General features: G+C 36.5%; 1 long non-coding RNA gene across 1 annotated transcript in view; it reads left to right on the top strand.

The window, feature by feature from the left end:
* LOC122231198 overlaps positions 1 to 18890 on the top strand; it is a 419598-nt gene that overhangs the window by 59045 nt on the left and 341663 nt on the right. The gene's annotated exons all lie outside the window — the stretch shown is intronic.

The raw sequence follows: 18890 nt of genomic DNA, 5'->3' as shown, positions 1-18890 counted from the left end.
CCCCACCTAGAATAAAGGAATAGAGATAGCTGTAATATGTTCCTTAGAAGGTGCTTTGGAAATGCGGTTTATAAATGCTCCACAGTAGCATTTACAGACATAAACTTACTTTTTTAAATATATTTGTAACTTTAATGTTATATCATAGTTTAAAAATATTATAATAATTTTATAGGAAAATACCTGAAAATTATATATATATATACACACACACGTATACATACACTCTCTCTCTCTCTCTCTCTCTCTCTATATATATATATATATATATATATAGTAATTTTTTTATATCTTTTTTTCATGTTGATTTACTTTTGAGAGAGAGAGAGAGACAGAGCATGAGCAGGGTTGGGGCAGAGAGAGAGGGAGACACAGAATCTGAAGCAGCCTCTAGGCTCCAAGGTATCAGCACAGAGCCTGAAGCAGGGCTCGAACTCACGAACTGTAAGACCATGACCTGAGTCGAAGTTGGACCCTTAACTGACTGAGCCACCCAGGTGCCCCTATATAGTAATTTTTTACATGAAGGTAATATAATCATTTATAAGGGAATCATCAGCAATGAAACCGTTTCTTGCTAAAACTTAACATCATTGTGTTGTCTTTATGATAAACTCACTTTTAAAGTTAACTTCTGGAATCATTTTGGATATAGTATTAACAAAACAGAAAGTTACAGTTATAAACCCTGAACACCAGAAGTCACTATGACTTGCACTATGAGTATCATTATGTGATGATGATGATGGTAATGATAACAGGTCAATACATTGAAGAGAAATGGATACAAACCCAATCTCATTTGTGGGTAGAGGGAACTGAGTGACCTTCTCAATATCCCTAGAGTTTTGGGAAGAGGTGGAAATTGCATTTTTCGAGTTTACTTAGGTCTGATCTCTTCACAATGTTTGTTCACTCATAGAGAATAGCTCAGTGATAGAGACTTGGAATCATTTTTCTGAACTTACCTATTCAGATATTGCTCCATATCATTTTGCCCTTATATTCTATATAAACCACCCACATAAGGCATTTTCTTCTGTAGACCACACATTTGTGAATCTTTTTTTTAATCTTCAATTAGCAAATAGTTGAAAAATACAATTTAACATTAAGTATTAAACATATCTATTCCTTCATATATTTGGACCTTATTTCTGCCCAAACTCTGAACTTTTTCCTTCATGACTGGTCACTCTCATTTTTGTCTCTCAGGGAGATACTGCTATTTTCTAGGAAATATATAATGGAGTCTCCTTGCAACTCTAAAACAACTTCTCCAACTGTATTATACAAAGCAATCTGACCCCCTCCAGAAGCTGTGTTTAGTCTCAGTTACAAGTGTCTACATAACCAAAATGTGGTAGGAGGAAATGAATTGAGGGAGATAGCTTATGGCCAAACATATGGGCCTTTTAGACCATGTAAAGATGTTGGGTTTTATTTCTGGCAAGTCGGGGAGTTAGTTGGGGGTTTTGAATAGGGAGAAAGAAATGATCTCTAACATATATTTTGGAAGTATCACCTTGGATGACAAGTGGAGAATTCACTGTCTAGGAGAAAAAATACTGGGGGCCAAGAAGCTAAGTGGGAGGTGACTGCATTCAGGCAGGCAAGGGATAATGGTGGTTTGTACACATGTGTCTATTAGCAATAGAAGTGGTGGGAAATGATCAGCTTTTGGAAATATAGTGAGGGATACAGCCTGCAATATTTGCTTATGGACTATAGATAGCATGTGAGAGGGAAAAAAAGTTTTTTTTTTTTCCCCTTCATCTACTAGAAAGATGGAGTTGCCAATACCTCAGATGGGCACTGTTGTAGAAAGTCAATTTGGAACAATGGGCAAATTGAGAGTTTGGTTTTAGACATGTTTTGTTGCAAATGTGTATTAGATATTCCAGTAGACATGTTGAGTATGAACTTAAAGATCAGAATTTGAAGCTTTGGCATTAGCTTCGGACTGCAGATTGAATGTGGCATAGACGCTATTTACATCCACAAGTTTGGAGAGAGGAGATCCTCAAACTACCCCCTAGGATGCTTCAATGTTGAGAGATCAGGACAAGAGGATAGGATGCTGGGATGGAGCAGTAAGTGTACAGGAGAATGAAGAGAGACTTGTGTTCCTGAACCCAAGTCAAGAAAAGTAATTCTACAAGGTAAGAATGACTTACTCAAAAGTTGCTAAGATGTTTGGTAAGATTTTGACCAAGATTTAACCATTGAGTTGGTAAGCTGGTGGCCTTAACAAGAGAAAAATTTGGAGAACTTTAAGCTGAAACCCTGACTAGAGTGCATGCAAGGCTGAATGTTAGGGAACCAAGGACAGATGATGCATATAGACAATTTTTGGAGGATTTTGCTATAGAGAGGGGGGAAAAAGTTGAATAGATGGTGGCTAGAAGGAAATGTGGACTTGTGGGAGATTTGAGATTTTTGACAAGTTTTGAACAGGTATGAATATGTTTGATGGAACATATAGCATATTGATGATGGTTCAGGGGAGCCTGAAAATGTGATTGTGTAATTAAAAGGGACAGTTGCAGAAAAGAAGCCCCGGGTACTCACCAGGGCTTACCTACTCACTTACCTACTCAGGTACTCACTTACCTACTCAGGTAATGATAATACTTACTTGGCAGTAATGTTGTTAGTGTTACATGTAGGTAAAGTTGAAAGGATAAAAAGGGGAGAGAATGAATGGCTCGTCGTAGAGGTTAATAAAGCCTGGCTGTTATCATTATCATCTGGAAATGCACATTTTATTTATTCACATTCCTGTAAATTTATTACAACAATATTTTCTTACTGAAAATTGAAGTTGTTGAAAATATGTGGAAGAAACTTATGAGAGCCATTGGCAGTTGTCACTCTCACCTTCACTGCTGGTATGGATTCTCTCAAGGAGGAAATGTAAAGAGAACAGCCTGTAGCAAAGTGACTCTTGAGCCTAAATACCTCCTGCAAACTGGCTTCCCCATGGCTTCACTGACAATTGATGGAGGGGAGAGATAGATCCTGGAGCACTCAGCACAAATCTCTTCTCCAAGGCCAGACTTGGATTTCCATGTCTATTGAAGCCCATTTTGGGAATTGGCTTTCATTATAAGTCTTTTGTTTGTTGGTCCAGTTTGTGGACAACCGTGCCTGAAATGAGCTTAACCTGCAAGGATGTGAGTTTAAAATCATGCTACTCCATAATGAAGGTCATTGCTGATGGACAAGCAGAGAGTTGGTTGTGAAATTGCAGAGTTTTCAAGGACTTTCTATGAACTCCAGCTGTAATTCCAAACTGGTATTTCAGTAAGTCAGAAAGGATTTAAAATGGCCTATTTCCCCTGTTCTTTCTGGCAATTTCCTCTAAGCACTGATTATTTTGTCAAGCCTTTTGAGCTCAACGCTCTGCCTATAATATCTGCATCCTCTGATGGACTGTGGTAAGGGCAGTAAGTGTTGGAAATGAAATGTCTTGTTTATTTAAGAAACGAGTTGAAAGTGAAACAGGGTTTGCTCTTCTTTGGGGAAGACTGAGTAAATGCTAAGGAGAAGTAATTGGGAGTCTTTATTTTAATATGAACAATCAAGTGCAGATAATCCCTGCATGCCCAGAATGGCAAGGCAAATGATTTCATTAAGAATAAGGAGCTCCCTTAAAATGAAGCAATCTCTGCTTATATTTTATTCAGGAGTTTTAAGAAGAGTCACATATTAAATATAAATCTATCATCCTTCGTGCCTCTGTGGTTAGTAAATGTATTGACTCTTAACGAAGACAGGTTTTAGTTATTAGCACTCTAGGATTCTTGATCTTGTGACATTTCTTTTTAAAACATAAATAATATATATTTAAGACATGGGACTGAGGTCAAAGAAAATCCTGGCAATTTGTTATCAGTGATAGCTGATCTGAAATATTCTAGTAATATTTTAAACATTATTTATGTCTGAAGTAGTATTTTTTAAATAAAATCATATGCCATGGGACAGGTGTTCACATACCCTGCAAAACTTTTATTACCAGAACAAAGCAAGATACCATGGGTCTTATTTATTATGAGTGTGTTGGAGGCAGGACTATTCAATTCCATTGAATAAATATTCTTAAGCCCCTTATTGTATGCTCAATACTATACCAGGTTGGCACCAAGGGCAAACAGTGGGGGAAAGGGAAGAAATGGTGAGAATTACAAAGTACATATAATACAGTCCATTTTTTTTTACTTAAAGATCTACAAGCTCTCAATCTATTTATGGGTAGTTAAAACATAGAACTAATGGCAAACAATTCTATAATCAAACTACTTCATAAAAACAGTAACAATCCTAATAAAAATGATCGGAATGGTTGTAATATGTTTGATTTCTTTTCAACAAATGTAATAGGAAATACAGGACTGTACATTTTATGTGGAGCATGCAGGAAGGTGAGTGTTTGGGAGTTGTTCGATAGAAAGAAATATAAGGAAGAGTGAGGCTGTGCAGTTATGGAGACTAAAGAAAAATGAATAACAATCAGGGAGAGTTATATAGTAAGCACTTCCATCCCAGAGCATGTGGTCAACTAAGCCAAGAGGAAGTATGAGGAATAAACAGACATCCACAGCACTGCTACAGTCCTCCATGCCTTGCTACATTCTGCTTTGCCAATGTACTCTTCCAAATATGAGCATGCCAGGAAGAAGCACGTATGGACCAATATTACTTTTTCTTATATTGTTACCATTTCCTATTTATCAAACACAAATGAGCTACTTTACATTTCAAAGACACACAATGAGCCAAAACAGATGAAATATAGGAATTTAGAGAAGGCTTAATAGAGAACAGAGATTTTGTCCTAAGCCAGAAGAATGGAGTTTGAATAAATAGAATAGATTATTCTCAAATATCAAGAAGTAATGATGTTCAAGACTGAACTGTAGCATCGTCAGTATTCATAATTAGTGTTATGTTACAGCATGTTGGGTGACTGTCTGGGTGAATTAGTAAAGAAACAAAACAATTTTTGTTGGTTTGAGCACCTGAGAATTATGAAACACTGTTTTTTTCCTCAAGAGCATTCTGCAGGGATGTAGACAAAGCATGAGACTTAAAAATTAAAACCAACTGGGTATAAATCAGAGAATTGTCTTTTCAACTATATAATATAGAGTGCCATCTTGATTACACCCTTCCCACACTACCCATCTCTAGTCCATCACAAAAGTTGCCAATTCTATCTGCAAACCCACCCATTGTCCACAGCCATGACTATAATCGAAGGTAGTAGCAGCTCTTCCTCCGCTTACCATCACATGGTTGATCTTTCCTAGATCATCCTCTACATGGCAGCCAGAACAATCTTTTGAAATATAATTCCAATCATGTTCTTTCCCTGCATATGGTCTTCCAATGGTCATTAATAGAATTAAAACGAAACCAAATTATTTACCTTGACTTCCAAAGCTGTTCCCTAATTCTCTGACCTCACTGGACACTATTCTCTTTTCATTTACTCCACTGGGGCACGTTGGTGTCCTTCTGTTTCTAAAACGTACTAAGATTATGCTTTTTTCTGGGCCTTTTCCCTACCTTTCCTTTCTAATTGGAGCATTCCTCCCTAGCTCTTCAAAATGGCAGGTGTTCTCACACTCTAAGGTGCTTATTTCAATGGCCGTTCTATCTGTCAGGCCTGCTCCCTGAGATATAGCATGCTATCCATCACTCCCTATCATATTACTTGATTTGCTCCTTAGCACTTATGAGTAAAAGAAAGAATCCTTATTTATGTGCCTCTCACACTCTCAGCTAGATCCTTAGCTCAGTTAAGGCAAGGATAATGTTTATTTTGTTTCGTATTATATCCCCACCGCTGAGAACAATGCCTAGCAGTGTTATTTGCTGAGTAAATAATATCTCTCATGTAAAAGGGGGAAATGTCTACTTTGCAGGATTGTTTAAATGATGTGCCTGGCATACCCCTGACACAGCACTGATGGTGCTCATCAAGGATTAATTCCCCTTTTCTGACCTCTTAAATATGGGAATATATTCTGCTTTAAACTATTGCTATGGGCTACATATTGGTGTTCTTGGGGCATCATAATAAATTGCCACAAACTTGGATGGATTAAAATGACAAATTTATTATCTCATAGTTTTCAAGTCTTGAAGTCTGAAGTTATGGTGTCAATAGGTCCTTGATCTCTCTCTGAAGGCTCTGCAGGATGATCGTTTCTTACCTTTTCCCATCTTCCTGTGGTTGCCAACAATCTTTGGAGTTACGTGGTTTGTAGCACCAGCCTTCTAATCTCTGCCTCTATACTCATGTGACCATCTTCCGTCTGTGTGTGTTTACCTTGTTTTCTCTTCTTATAAGAGCACCAGCCATTGGGGTCATGTCCCATCCAAATTCAGCCTGACTTCATCTTAATTAGTTACATATGCAAAGACTGGATTTTCAAACCAAGTCGCATTCTGAGGTTCTGGGCACATAGGATTTTTTAAAGGACACGCTATTCAACCCAATACTGGCTGCTGCCCTTAATATTATAAATTCTTTGAGTGCAGGGGCCATGGATTTCTGCTTATCATTGTACTTCCACAGTACCTAGCTGAGTGATTTCCTGGATTTAGTGCAATAAATTTTGATGTATTCTTTTGGGAAAAGCTTTGGTGGGCAAGCAGTTAAAGAAAGAATGCATTTGCATTAAAATATGTAACAGAAACTTTCATCATATGAAGGAAAAGACAATACACCAATTAGAGCAACTAGTCACATGACAGCTTAATTTCTCCCCATAGGAAACCATGTAATTCAACACTTAATTTCTGTGTAATACTCTTAAAGCACCATAAGAATATATTAATAACAAGAAGGTATTCTGAGTCAAATTTGGGGTATTTCCAATCACTTTGGAAAACCGAAGCACATTTCTCCTTCTATATTATTAATTTATATCTACCTTATTATCAATGTTGATTTATTTTCATAGAACTATAGAATCTTTAGGTCTGAGGAAACTTTATAACACCTGATGAAGCTCTTTCACTTACCTAATACTTGAATCCCCTTATGTCATCCCAGGTCCTTGTCCAGCCTAAAAGTAGCTATGTCTTTTTTCTAGAATATAAGTACCTTGATGACAGGAGTTATGTCTCTTTTATCATCCATGTTATTCCCAGCACCCAGTATAATGAGAAGCATATGGTGGGCATACAATAATTATCTGTTCAATGAATAAAAGTATATCAAATCATAGATTTTAGGAGAGGGGTCAGGAGTGACTGGATGCCAGATCAGGTAATATATAGTGGAGATTGGTTCCAAGATTTATTGTTCGTACCTTTTCTTTTGCATTATTTTTTCCACACACGCAAATGTAATGCAAAATTACAAAAGCTGCATCAGTCCCTGACTCTGTCCCAAATTCTAAAACATCTATCCAAGTTGGGAAAAATAAATTTTTATTCTTGCTCCATATTTGTAGTTTTCTCATCTACAGTAGCTCCTCACCAAGAATACCCACAGTACAGTTTAATAGTCCCACGCCTACAAGGGATGGCTGAGATGGAAAGCTGATAACAATTAAAAAGGGGTAAGAGAAAAGTTAGATTCACAAACAAAAGGCCTGAACTAAAATATTACATTCCCTCTGTGCTGATGGTGCATGGGAAGTCTAGTGGTGTCCACAGGAAGCCTTGTCTTTGGAATGGTACCTACACTGACAGATTTTTCAGTAAATGAACAAAATTCGCCATTCCCTTGTGGGGTTTCCCTCACACATGAAAGCATGTGACATGTCCTTCCAACACACTCCCATAATATATTGTGCTTCTCTTTTTACAACACTTATCACACTTGTAATTATTTTTATATCTGCCATCCTTCTGAACTATACACTCCATAGGACAGGGTCTATGCTGGTCTGTCCATGGCCACATCCCTAGTGTTCAGCACGGGGTCTGGCATGTAAAAGATAACCATATGTTTTATGGAGTTAAATTTAACTGAGTCACATTGTTGATCCCAAAAGGCAGGCTTCCCTCCCGGATGAATCAATCAATCCAAAAGACAAGTTGCTTTCCAAATTACAGTAGAAAAACACCAAATTCCCTTAAAGTAGTTCTTTAATTGGGCTTTTCTGCAGATTTTCAGTCTTCTTAAAAGTATGTTTTATTTGCTATTCTTCACACTTCTTGACAGATAAAGTCACCCCAAATCATGTATCTACTGAGAAGTAATTTAGTTTGGCTCCTTTACTTATAGATTAGAAAGTGGCCTTGATTAAAACAATAAATATTAAAAACAACAGAGGTTCAAAATCTCTATTAGAATGTAAAGAAGAAGAGACAATCAATCAAATAACTTTAATTGATTTGATGCTAGATCATTGGCTACAAGTTAACACCACAGGTTATTTAGGGCTTTGGATTGAAAATGAAGTAGTTTCTTTGGGTCATATTTTAATCATCAACTTTGGCATTGTGGGCTCTGTAGAGGTGTGAGAAATAGTTACATTTGAGTATCTTCCAACACCACCCCCTGGATATTTAGCATTTTCAAAAGCTTTTGATTTATTAGTTAAGGAACCAGGAAAAGTTTCCTTGAAAACTCCTTTCTCTGAATATCTTCTGATAAGGAGCAAGTTTTAAGTTCTCTGTTAAGTTTTCTACCTTTCCTCCCGTGTACTTATAAGTTGTCTGGTAAATGTTTATCAAATTGAATTGAATCTCTTTCTCTGCAGACAATTGTCATATTACTCATCTCAAAAATATAAGAAACAATAGCTTTCCTTTCTCTTCTAGTCAAAAGTCATTATGAGGGAATGGGTAACTGGGGGTGAATAATCAATCATTCATAATGGTTCCAAAACAAATGAGGATCAGAAAATGCACAGGAAGAGATTTGATTCAGACCTATGATTCAAAACTGGATTAGCAGTTCATACTTGTGATCACGCATTTTTGTCTGATGACTGTTCTGATCTTAACTAATGAGTAGCTCCAGTCACGCTATTATATGACTCAGTGAACAGTGCAGATGACTTAACATGACAATTAAGTTCTAGAATTCCCTAACACTGGGAATACCAAAGTATTTCCCACAACACAGGAGACAAGCAGAAATTATTGTGCTTAAAACCATTTCAGTTAAAATGCACTAAATATTCTTTGGAGTTAACATTATTAAGACTGTGAAGACTTGAATGTTGTAAATAGTAAAAATATAAAAAGGAACATATTAACTCATTTACTTATTTACTTATTTACTTATTTACTTATTTATTTATTTGTGAGAGTGAGCGAGCGAGAGAGATAGAGAGACAGACAGACAGAGTGTGAGTAGGGAAAGGGCCCAGAGAGGGAGACACAGAATCTGAAGCAGGCTCCAGGCTCTGAGCTGTCAGCACAGAGCCCAATTCGGGGCTTGAACTCATTGACCCAGAGGTCATAACCTGAGCCGAAGTGGGACACTTAACCGACTGAGCCACCCAGGTGCCCTGTATTAACTCCTTTTAAAATCACCTCAACCTAAACTTTTATTGAGTTGAGTAATACAATGCTTTCTATTCTAGAACTTCTTCAGGGCTTTCCAAGTCACTGCAATTCATTCAGTTTCTACTTACTATTACTGTATAACAGCATTACCACGAACTTAGAAATTTAGAAAACATACATTTATTATGTCCCCATTTTTCCAGGTCAGGACTCCAGGCTTGGTTTAGCCATGTCTTGTGTTTCAGAGTTTCACAAGGATGCAAGAAAGGCATCAGCTAGGTCAGGAGTTTCATATGGCTTTGGCTAGGGAACGATCCTCTCCAAAGCTCACACAGTTATTGGTAGAATTCAGTTCTTGACATCTTTAGGGCTGAGGGTCTCAATTTTGTGCTGTTGGCCAGATGCTACCCTCAGTTCCTTGCCATAGGAGCCTCTTCATCATGGCCACTTGATCCATCAGAATCAGCAAGGGAGAGTGTCCTACTAAGAGGAGCATTTAATCTTGCATAATGAAATCGGGGGAGTGATGTCACTCCACTTTTGCCATAATATATTGATTAGGAGCAAACTTACAGTCCTGCCCACACTCAAGGAGAGAAGTGACATAAAGGTGTATGTACCCGGAGGTAGAGAAAACTAACAGTCATCTTACAGGCTTCTGCCACGCTTGGTCCGTGAAACAACAATCAGTGTCTTTGCCTGGTTTATGGCTCTGAACCAATAGATCCAAGAAACATGTTGCTTGATTTTCAGAGGGGCAAATTTTCAATTAAAAATGTGTGTTTCTAGCAGTAACTAGAATTTGATTTCATGGATTGGTAAAATTTGGTTGAGAAGAGAGAAAAAAGAAAAATGAACTCATATAGGATTGACAACTTTTATTTCACTAAAAAATATGTACAAGAAAAACAAAAAGCTAGTGTAGTTTCTTAAACAGAATGATCAAACACCAAATAAAAAGGACAAAATCTCAGAATAATGAATACCCCTTTTTAACAAATATACTTTCATTTTAAAATTACAGATTTTTGTTTGTCTCTTTCCACTACAGAGTGGTGAAAAGTTAGTCTCCCATTTTTCAGATTGGCATTTGAGAACTAGTGTAGTGTAGAAATGAGATTTTTTTTTCTTTTAATAATTTAAGAAGTGAAACATGCTCAGAACTAAAGAAATTGACTAGATTTACAACTTAAATACTGAGCAAAATGAAACTTTTAGATATGAAAGTGAACCAAGACCATTAAAGGAAACAGATGGAATAGATGATACCAGATGCCAAAAAGAAATGAGCAGAAAGTAGGGCACTGAATTTGGCTCTAAGGTCTTTGGCCATCAAGTTTCCTTATGCAGATGACAAGTTAGGATAAGAGAATGTGTGACTCTAACTGAGAAGAGATTTTTTTTTTCTTGCACTTGAACTCAATCAGAATTTAGCCCATAAGTTATTCTGTGAAGGACTCATGTTACTTACAGTTTTATAGAATTTTAAGCTATGTATTTTAAACAGAGGAAGTAATATTTCTTCATACCTCTCCATTATTCTCCTTTTTACCCTTTTAATTGTTGTAATTGTTTGTATTACTCATAGTGGGTAGGGTAGACAGAAGACAAAGGCTGGGTAGGTGGGTGCTCAGAGACAATATTTGGTCCAAGGTATATGTGGTTTCTGATGTTCTTTCCCAATACAAAGTAGAGTCTAGAGGATTTGAATAAGTATTTTAAGGATTGAAAATTGTTTAATTAATTATAATTTCCTCTGTCTCTGTGTAACGTAATTAAAAAAACTTATTAAGCTACAATTAACACACGATAATCTTTGAAAGATTAACTTTCTTTGCTTTTAATGTATATTTTGTTGGATACTAGAGCATGCTATGCTATTGGCCTAAGGGAAGAAAGAGGAGAGAGATACAGTGATGAAGAGACCAATGGTTTAGAGTAAATGAGAAAGACAAAGTGACAGTTAACAAAGAGATCCAGGCAGGCCAGAGAAACACAGCTAGAGAAACTGTCCTGGGAGAAAAGAGGTAAGAGAATCATAGAATCACAGCATCTAAAAGCTGATCATCATAAAAGAATGAAGACGAGAATGGAATTCAGACTGTCTCTGAAGAGCATGGCTTGAGAAGGTATTGTAGGTACCAGCTAAAAAATAAAAACAAAACAAAACAGGTTATTAGAATATAATTGATTGTTTTTTTCCTGCCCTGAGATTCTTAGAGGGGCTACCTTCCAGATGTGCTCTTTGGTAAGCTGAATCATTTGTGATAGAAATAGTTGGGTGATTCATGTGATTGCTTCAGGGATTTAGAAGTTAGAGTAAAAGTGGAATTACCTTTCTTCCATTTCTGTATGAGTGGAAATAGGATTTGGTAAGGCTAATCATAATGATAAAATACTTGATATTGTATTCATTGTTCACTTCTTTGTAATCCAAACATGCAAGGAAGTGTACAACTACCTAGTGAAAGATTATCTCTATCAGTAAAATACCAACGTTTACGTGTTAACTGTCTCAAGAGATCTTTATGAGGTAGAACAATAGAGGACTTTTGGATTTTTATTAAGAGCTCAAGAAACCTTGGTCTCAAGCTTCAGGATGCATATTTTGTGGGAGGTTGGGAATCTTTTTTTTTTTTTTTTTTTTTTTTATGGAAAGAAGGGTGCAGAGATTCTGACTCATTAAGCTGGGAGAAACTCTAGAGTGTAAAATTATTACAAACTCTCAGGGTGAGTCTAATGAAAGTAGTCAAAGGCTCATTTCTGAGAGACATTGTCTTAGAGGAAATCCCTGAAATTAGTCTGGAAGTAATTCTTTAGTTGCAGCTTTCTTTGTAGGCAAGGATTCTAGAACTCATTTTAAGAACCATGATTTATTAAGTGCTGCTATACTTGGCATTTTTCATGTATCTATATGCAATTGGACCTCACTATATGTGTTCAAAGATTGTAATAGTATATTCAATTTACAAATGACTATGCAAGCTGAGAGAGGTTCAGTAAACTTTTCATGGCTACAGAGATATTAAGTGATAAAATTATTATTCAAAATTATTTTTGACTGCTTCCAAACACTGTATCCCCCCTATAATTTGATGCCACCCAGAATGCCTCCCTGACACTAACTGCTACTATAAGTACATTTGGAGTTATCTGACAACTCCAGATAATACAGTATCCCATCTGATGTCTTTTTTTTTTTTTAACGTTTATTTTTTGAGAGATAGAAAGGGACAGATCACAAGCAGGGGAGGGGCAGAGAGAGAGGGAGACACAGAATCTGAAGCAGGCTCCAGGCTCTGAGCTGTCAGCACAGAGCCCGATGCTGGGCTCAAACTCACAAAGCGTGAGATCATGACCTGAGCCGAAGTCTGAGGCTTAACCAACTGAGCCACCCAGGTGCCCCTCCCATCTGATGTCTTAATCCCATATCCCATCTGATGAGTTAATCATGTTCTCATGGGTCATTGGTAAACTCTGTTTTATTGATTAAACAAAGGCTTATTGAGTGTCAACTATATACCAAACACTGTTATGAATACTGGACAGACCAGTAAGATAAAGTCCATACCTTCTGGAACTTTGCACAATGCATTTATATCCTCTCTGTCATGGAAAGCTGCCATCTAGGTCACTGGATTCTCAGTCTTCGTGTCCGTGATACTATTCAGAGCCACATAAACATAATGTTAGTGCCCATCAAAGAGCATTTTTCTCTCTTAGTAAGTGACAGAGAAATTCTGTTACTTCTAAACACAAAATACATCTTATAGCTGTATACTTCTCCTACACTTCCACTTGGTACAAGCCACCATTATCTCTCACCTGAATTAAAACAATATCCTACCAGCCACTCTCTCTGATTACACTTTCGCTTCTGCCCAAAGTGTTTCCTACATGGCAGTAGTCTGAATTAATGGAATTAACTTTCCAAAGCCTAAATTGGGTCGGGGTATGTCACTACTTCAATCCCTTCCATAGATTCCCATTGTTCTTTGCATAAAACTCAATACTGCTTACAATGGCCTCCCAAACCCAACCCAATTCCAGCACCCAACTCTTCAAACTCATTAGAAAATAGTCTCCCTATTGCTTGCAATTTTTCAGTCATTCCAGCTTCTTTATTTCTGATGCATCAAGCCAAGTCCCTTTTCAGGGCTTTGGACTTATTTCCTCTGACTGGGGTATTCTTCCCCCAGGAGGATCCATGTTCCCTCTGAAGAGTTCACTTTAGTGTCCATGGCACCCAGTACAATGTCTCACACATAGAAGGTACTTGATTTATATGTACAGTGTGAAGGAACAAAAGTTCAGGATTTTAAATCCTTACTAGAAATCTGTAGTCATCACAAAATGATACCAGAGAGCTTTCGAGATGAATAAAAAGGCAAACTGTCTCCAGGTAACTTGTTAGTTATTATACAGGGAATGCTAGAAAATTTCAAGAACTATTTCAAGGTGAAAAAATAAATAAATAAATGAAAGAGGAATTAAAGCTAAACTTAGTCTTAGAACATTTCCCCTTTCCCACACTGCTCGCTTATTCAAATTGGAATTTATTCATCTGCTCATTCACCTACCTTTTCATGAATACGTTAGTTTTTAGTATCTACATCTTTAGAAGAGAAGGTTAAAAATGTATTTATTTTGTTGCCAGGTAATTTTTTTTTCCCTGCCAATGATTTTAGTAGCCAGAAGAAAAATATGACTGGGATAAAGATAAGTGTTAGTACAAGTCTCAGTACAAAGATGAGAGGGGAATGTACTGTGTGGGTGATCTGTTGATAAAATGCTGTGGGAGATCAGAAAAGAGAGAATAACTGCACAGAGGAGTAGGGGTTAGTTGTATAATTTGACCACAAAGGATAAAGGGCTCAAAAAGAAAGATGGATGCATCCCAAGTAGAGGGACACATGAGAAAGTTAAGCAAAAAGAAAGTCTGGGAAGTTTGGGTTCCCTGGAATATAAGAGGCCAAGAGGAATAGTGAAACATAGAAAGAGATGAGGATTGAATTTGATTATACACCATCCTGACAAAAATTACAGGGAATTGAATTTGAATTCTGTGATTAATAAGAAGTTACAAGCATTTTTTATTTGAACAAGGAGTGGGGTTACCAAAGCTCTGTCCACAGTGGCTGCACCATTTCCATTACTACCATCACTGTAGGGTAGTTGCAATTTCCCCAGATCTTTGACAATGGTTGTTGTTGTTGTTTTTACTATTATTCTTATTAATTAACATCATCGTCCTAATTGTATTCAGTGGTGTCTCATTGTGGTTTTGATTTGAATTTTTCTAATGAATAGTGATGTTGCATGTGCTATTGGCATTTTGCACATCTTCTTTGGAGAAATGTTCATTCAAAGCTTTTGACAATTTTTAAATTGGGTTGTCTTTATGTTGTTGCGTGGTAAGTGCTCTTTATATATTCTGTGCATATGCCCCTTGTCACATCTATGATTTACAAGTATTTTCTCCTGTTGTGTGAGTTGGATCTTCACCTTCTTTGTGATGTCCTTTGATGCACAAAAGTTTTAAATTTTGCCAAAGTCCAACTTATTTATTTTTTCTTCTTGTTGCTTTTGGTGTGTTATCCAAAAAGTTGTTGCCTAATTGATCATCACTAAGATTTATACCTATGTTTTATTCTAATATTTTTTTCATAATATTAGCTGTTATATTTTTATCTGTTATCCATTTTGAGTTATTTTTTGTATATGGTTTCACTTTGGGGATCCAAGTTCATTATTTTACAAGGAGGTATCTAAGTCCTATGTAGTCTTGTTATTCAGGAGGGTTATGTCCTCAATTTGCAAATATTATTATTACTGTCCCTTTAGAATGTAATTCATCACTTAAGATCTGCCCAATGGAAGTCAGTTCTAAGGAGTTTTATTTTGTTTGCTTATATGGCTAAGAACTATCACATTCTAGGACTACTTAGCTCTCTCTGCAGCACAGTAATGAAGATGGGTAAGTGGCTTTGTTTTCTAAGCCACTTTTTAACATGAAACTGAGTTTGTCATCTTCTGAGAGTTACTGATCACAGCAGTTACCAGCAGAGAATGGCAAACTAAAGTGCCTATGCTAGGCGTTTCACTAGTCTCGCTCCCAGCTAACTGATTAGTTGACACACGGTGTTCAGCCTCAAGATGTGGACAATTTATATTTTAGTTGACAAAAAATTAGAAATAACTATAAACTATGGATCTACAGAGTTATTTTGAATACTGTACCCATGACTGTTCTATCCCCATTTGTCTTCTTCTTTTTAACAAGTGATTTCTTTAATCTCCTTTCCTTTGGAGTCCGACAGTGATATTAGTGGAGTTGGTCACATAACATATATGTAGTCTCTAAGCAGTATTCTGTTTTCATACTCCCTCTGGGGCCCAAGAATTAGAGCCAGAAAGGAATAATAAATGGTCCCTCCACTTATTGGCTGTATGATCTAGGTTACTTAGTATCACTAAGTCTGTGTCCTTGTCTGTTAAAAAAAAAGGCAATGATCCTTTCCTTACATAGTAGTTATGAAGAGGAAAGGAGATGAACCATGGTACAGAGAACCTAACCCAAAACTTAACCACTAAAAACACATTAGTGTTACATTCATACTGTTATGAGGATGAAACATAATTTTTATTTTATTACCATTTCAAAGAATAAATTAACCATTAAACCTTTATAAAATGAAGATATTAACCATAAATATAGCCAATTCAAGTATTAGGCTAATAAAGCAGAGATAGTTCTCTGCTCTTTTTTCTTTCTGTTGATCAGTTCACTGGTCTTTAGATCTTAGGAACCAGGATGAAAAATTAAAGGCATATGTAGTTCTTTAAATTGTGTGTTTATTAATTCCTTGTATTGGAAGCAATGGCCACAAATTGAGAAGGGTATTGTGAATTTTGTATGTTATTAAAATTTACCATCTGGAAGGCAACATTGTTCCCTAGAGTGGAAAATACCCACAGGGTGCTCTTTGACTCACCCCATCAAAGACTGACTTCTCACTGAGCTAGGAAAATACTTTCCAGATGGAAGTCAACACCCTATGACAGCTGTGCCTTCGCTGCATTACATAGAGATTGCTAATCCAGTCAGAAGAGGGAATCCTTGAGCCCTCACATCACATGAGTTTAGTTTTTCCCACTAATGCTTATGAACTCATCATTTGCCTTCTCTCATCCATTCAACACCAACAGAACATATATCTTTACTTGAGGTTAGCAGGGACTTCCAGGAAAAGGAACATTTGGATGTGGCCAACTAAAGGCCCCAGCATCAACCTTTCTGTCTCCACGGTCTGAATCTCTCTGTCCATTCAGTAAGAACAGTTTACTAGTAATTATCTTCCTACTAACTTGCTTTCAATTGTCTGTATGTTGTACATATTCCCTTGGGAATGAACAGCTTGGAGAAATGTAACAAGAAAGGAGAAGGAAAGAGTGGGTTTGTTATGAAGTCAACCATTAACTATGCTACATGGGCTTGCCATTTAACCATTCAAGCTGCCTCAGTTTCCTGACCAACAAAATCAAGGAAGTCAAGTAGAAAATGTGTAAGATTTCTTCCAACTCTAAACTCTGTATGTGAGTAATTAGGAAGAAGTAGACTTTGTCTTAATAGGAAATTTATGAGATTAAATGACATCAGTATACAGTTGTGGCCAGTGAACAGCAATCAAAGGAGGGAAACAATCAGTGATCAGTACTTATTTTCGAGAAATGCTTATTGAAATGGATGACAGGAAGCATCTAACTAAAGCTCATGCAAAATGAGAGTTAACTATAAAAAAATTCAGTGTTAAATATTCAAGAGAGAAGAACCATAGACTTCAGGTGTTCTTTCTTATTGCACATGCTGAAATAACCCTGTAACTGTTCTGGTTCAACTATATACAATAAAGATATTCCAGAATGACTTGTCTTAATACAGCTACACTGAACCATGGAAAATAGCATGACATTCATAAGCAATTTAAGTTTCTTTACCTCATGGAAATATTAATTTCAGTGGAGGCATCTTGAAGACAGTGTATCATATAGTTGCATTCCAAATAATGTGTTGTGAAACACATTATTCTGTACCAGTGTATCATATAGTTGCATTCCAAATAATGTGTTGTGAAACGGGTGAATATTTACTCTGTTCTGAACTTTCCACACCTATTTAATGCCATTAAAGCTGAGCATGGTTTGCATGTATGTATGGTCACCATTTACATTTGTAAGTTCCCTGCTGGCAGTTAACAAATTTGATTCTACTATTATTCTCACTGAGACCTACCTCCAGTCTGGTCAAAGGGATATCACTCCAAAAATGATGACTGATTTTCTCTAATTATTTTAAAGTCAAGAAACTAGTCAAGATACACAAGCGGCATTTGGGGAAAGACTACTCTGATTTTCTGAATTCTTCCTCCATGCTAAAACCATTATCCAGATGACTTTGGTGAATTTTTTGGCAAAACACATTACCCTACCTTTACAACAAAGATTCCCTTTGTTTGTTTTATATGCTTCCACCGCTATGACATGGTGCAAAGTTTTTCTTCATTTCTTCTCTTGTTAATAGATTGTACATAATTTCTTTTGCACTTATGCAATGTACCACCAATAACATTAATAATGTTGTCTATCTCAGATTTTCCTGAGGACATGTGATACCTGTAAATTAACTTGTAAGAGATCACCTACAGGAAATGACAGTTTGTTGAGTATCAAAATGCAAGAGTCGTCTTTCTACTGTACTCTATTATGTTTACATGACAATGGGTTGGAGTGTTCCATATATGTTGTGATTGTGGAAAGTGCTTTGACCTATCAAGATTCTCATCTATGAAGTGGAGACTATAAAACCTTATCTATCATTCTTGGTGGTTGTGAGGTTCAGGTGAGAAATATGCTGAAAAACAATGGAAACTGTATAATCCTGGACAATGCACACTAATGATTTCGACTATTGTTATACATGATGATTTAGTGTCTCTATGATTTTGACACTTCTATATCATGGGAGTAAAACAATAAAAAAGGTTAAATGTGATAGTTTAGTGTCAGACAGCTGTGGGTACAATGGCTCATTTTATCACTATTTGGCCTTGGGTAATTAATTTGTCTGGTTTCTCTAAGGCTTAGCTTTTTCATCTATAAAATGGGCATAAGAATGACTAGGTATTCTGAAGGTGTAACTGGGGTAATGCATGCAAATAACTTAGCCTGACACAGAGTAAAGTCTGAAAATTATATATAGATACCTGTATAATAGATATATCTATATAGATATCAATGATAGGCTTGGAATGTAAATGGGAAAAATAAGCCTGGAAACAAACTTCCTTATATAGCAAGTTTGAGGAATACAAGTGACATTTACTGGTTTCAATTAATAAAATGCCCTA

This window comes from Panthera tigris, chromosome D1, assembly GCF_018350195.1.
Source record: "Panthera tigris isolate Pti1 chromosome D1, P.tigris_Pti1_mat1.1, whole genome shotgun sequence".
NCBI classification, from domain to species: Eukaryota; Metazoa; Chordata; class Mammalia; order Carnivora; family Felidae; genus Panthera; species Panthera tigris.
This window is presented reverse-complemented; position numbering and strand designations above follow the sequence as displayed.